Genomic DNA, 3,822 nt, shown 5'->3' on the forward strand with positions numbered 1-3,822 from the left:
CATCATGTTTCTACCTCTGGCTGTCTTGGTAGTTCTGTGGAGGCACCAAAGGTCATTGAAGAAACATGGCGACAGAGCCGACGATGAATCCACACATTCCCAGCATTCAATTCCAGAAATTGTCACAGGATTACACTTTTTATTCGCAAATTACAACACTCACACATGGTATTGGGAACTTGTTGAAACGGCTCGAAAGGTGACATTAACTTCAGGCATTATCCTGATAGGAGGTGAGAGCAGAGCCTACGTTGGGTTAGCATGTGTTATGTCAGGTCTCTATGGTATGTTCTTTGCGTACAAGCGGCCAATAGCGGATCCATTTGAGAACAGCCTGATGCTTTCTTCCCTTGCTGTCACATTCGTCAATCTCGCAATAGGTGTTGTCAGTAGAATACCAGCAGAGACCACAAAATCCTCGCTGGAATCATACGTGGACCATATCATGTTCAACGCATTGGTATTTGGAGCAAATTTTCTCGTTATTGCAATTCTTGTGGGTAAGTATTTTGTTCGTTCGTATTTAAACTTAAATCAAAGAGAGTTGGGAACGCGTTGCATGACTTCATCTGATTGGTTAAAAATGGTGGCCTAAGTTTGTTTCGCGCGCAAAGTGAATCTAAAATAAATCAATTTGTGACAGTGCTGGGGCAAGACCACAAAGTGATAGATCAACATTATTTTCTAATCCAATCTTGTGCCAGAAACTCGGACCTCTATGGTTGCCTTTGACTTTTCTGCAATGAACAACCATCCTCTTAACTAGGTCACTATATTGTAACAATTAACTTTCTTTTTTATTCGTCAAATTTAAGCATGGTGTGCACATCATTGGGCAAAGTAAATACTGCCACTCCCCGCCCTCTAGGAGATCAAAGAAAAAAAAAAAAAAAAAAAAAGGAATTCGGACCGTAAAGTACAAACCGATTCTATGTCTTAATCGTGCGTGGTATCTTCCAAAAAAAGTGTACTGCTGTATGTTAGGGTAAGGGCTAAGGTTAGAGTTCGTGACTGATTCTGCCATGTTTTTTTCTTTCAACTGATTTTCCCGGGAAAGGGTATTCTAAAAATAAACTTATTTGTGACTGTGCTGGGGAGCCCATTCATGCTATAACAACACTCTTATCTAATTTCCTCTTCTTTAGCATCAGAAATATCTGTTTGCTCATTACTTTCCATCTTGTGGTATAACAAAGATTCATTGAGTTGCAATGTCAAAGTGAAATTTTCAACTTATGGACGGTGACAACTATTGTTATCGCGCATACGTTCTGCGCATCTCGAGATACTCGGATTTCGCATGGGTGGTGTCTATTAATACAGGGACATTTTTGCGCAGTTCAAAACTATGCGGAAAAAGCAGAACTTAGCAAATGCTCTTGATATCCAAAAAGAAAACTGAGGGTAACAACGCATTTTTCAGAGACAATTAAGCTTTAATTTGGAAAAAAAACTTCATACATTGCTTTGCATTTCAAGCTTTTTACAAATATTCTTGATAAAATTATCTTCGAAAAATGCGTGCTTACCCCCAATTTTCTCTTTGGATTTCAATAACACTTGTCAAGATCTTCGTTTCCCGCATATTCATTAAACCGGGCAAAAATACCTTTGAATTAGTAGACACCTTCCTTAAATCTAGCAAACTCAATCAAAGAGGTTAGCTAGGTGGCAAAGCTCAACTATGCTTAGTGTTCTTTTTTAAACCATCATACGAGTTGTGTTTACTGAAACAAAGTAAGTTCTTCTGAAAATTTTCACTCAATTTCGATCGAAAACACTTCAGCATCTTACAATGTGATTGGAATACAGTGACACGAACAAACATCCGGGCCTTTACAACCACTGGGAAAAAAACAGTCGGGCGAAATACACATTTTGCAAAGTACCAAGCTCCGTTGTTGGGCTTCTCGTTCACTTGCGTTACCATATAAACATATTCACTTCCTTTTTTTTCTTCTTTTTTTTAGTCCAGTACGGCAGGTATTTTTTCCGCTTTATCAAAGAGTGGCGCAAAAATCCACAATGGTCTCTTTCGTGTTGCCTGGCGTTGCTTTTGCCTCTTAATGAACTCCAGACCGAAATACGAGGAATGACAGGGAAAAATTTGCTGAACGAACAAGTGCAAACTGGTAACTTTAACGTGCCATCAGTATCTAGTACGTTAAAGGAGAGTGGAGCAGTAAGCTTTGAACTTGTTACTATTCATGAGCAGCCGGAAGAGTCAGCTGAACCTCAATCAGTCAACTTTGGCTTTGAAGAAAGCGACAACGGTGGCCTTGAGGAAGACGATGCTGACAAAGTGGCATTTGACGCAAGAAAAGAGAGTGGAGCAGTAACCTTTGCACTCGCTACTATTTATAAGCAGCCAAAAGAGTCAGCTGAACCTCGATCAGTCAACTTTAGCTTTGAAGAAAGCGACAACGGTGGCCTTGAGGAAGACGATGCTGACAAAGTGGCATTTGACGCAAGAAAGGAGAGTGGAGCAGTAACCTTTACACTTGCTACTATTCATAAGCAGCCAAAAGAGTCAGCTGAACCTCGATCAGTCAACTTTAGCTTTGAAGAAAGCGACAACGGTGGCCTTGAAGAAGAAGATGCTGACAAAGTGGCATTTGACGCAAGAAAGGAGAGTGGAGCAGTAACCTTTGCACTTGCTACTATTCATGAGCAACCGAAAGAGTCAGTTGATCGTCGATCAGTCAACTTTAGCTTTGAAGAAAGCGACAACGGTGGCCTTGAAGAAGAAGATGCTGAGAAAGTGGCATTTGACGCAAGAAAGGAGAGTGGAGCAGTAACCTTTGCACTTGCTACTATTCATGAGCAACCGAAAGAGTCAGTTGAACGTCGATCAGTCAACTTTGGCTTTGAAGAAAGCGACAACGGTAGCCTTGAGGAAGAAGATGCTGACAAAGTGGCATTTGACGCAAGAAAGGAGAGTGGAGCAGTAACCTTTGCACTTGCTACTATTCATGAGCAACCGAAAGAGTCAGTTGAACGTCGATCAGTCAACTTTGGCTTTGAAGAAAGCGACAACGGTAGCCTTGAGGAAGAAGATGCTGACAAAGTGGCATTTGACGCAAGAAAGGAGAGTGGAGCAGTAACCTTTGCACTTGCTACTATTCATGAGCAGCCAAAAGAGTCAGCTGAACCTCGATTAGTCAACTTTGGCTTTGAAGAAAGCGACAACGGTGGCATCGAAGAAGGAGATGCTGACAAAGTGGCATTTGACACAAGAAAGAAGCTGGATCATCACGCAAACCCGAGAGCGACATTCGATACTCATTTCTGACTGGCTTGTTTGAAGTATCAACTGGACTGACTGAAGATTATCGCTGACAACGGCATTCTTAAGTAGAAATATAGAACCTTAAGTCTTTGAATAATGTAACCTGGCAGCATATGATTATCTTATTTGATCGTGAAATCGTTATCAGGAATAGAACATAAAAGATTACCTCAAAGTAAGTCTCAAGGTTTGAAATTCGTCACGACACATTCCTTTAAAGTATTCTCCACCCCACCCCCCCCCCCCCCCCTCACCGGCTGGTTCTTAGAAATAATGTCTTTCGTTGACTCTGCGTTCCTTGACTAGAACTGATAAGGGCCAAAGTCTTGGATAATCTAAATCTTGTATCGTGAGTTTCTTACCAGGTAGTAATATAAAGATAAAATGAACATGCAACTGATGACAACATAGAGTTGTCACGGGAGGCAGATCGCGGGGAAAAAAGTCACTGTGAATGACACGGATCGCATTCTTCCAAAAACAATCACCAAAGCAAGGATTGACATGAACCGATCACCAACCTGCCGTGTTCA

The sequence above is a fragment of the Montipora foliosa genome, chromosome 11 (genome assembly GCF_036669935.1).
Source record: "Montipora foliosa isolate CH-2021 chromosome 11, ASM3666993v2, whole genome shotgun sequence".
NCBI lineage: Eukaryota > Metazoa > Cnidaria > Anthozoa > Scleractinia > Acroporidae > Montipora > Montipora foliosa.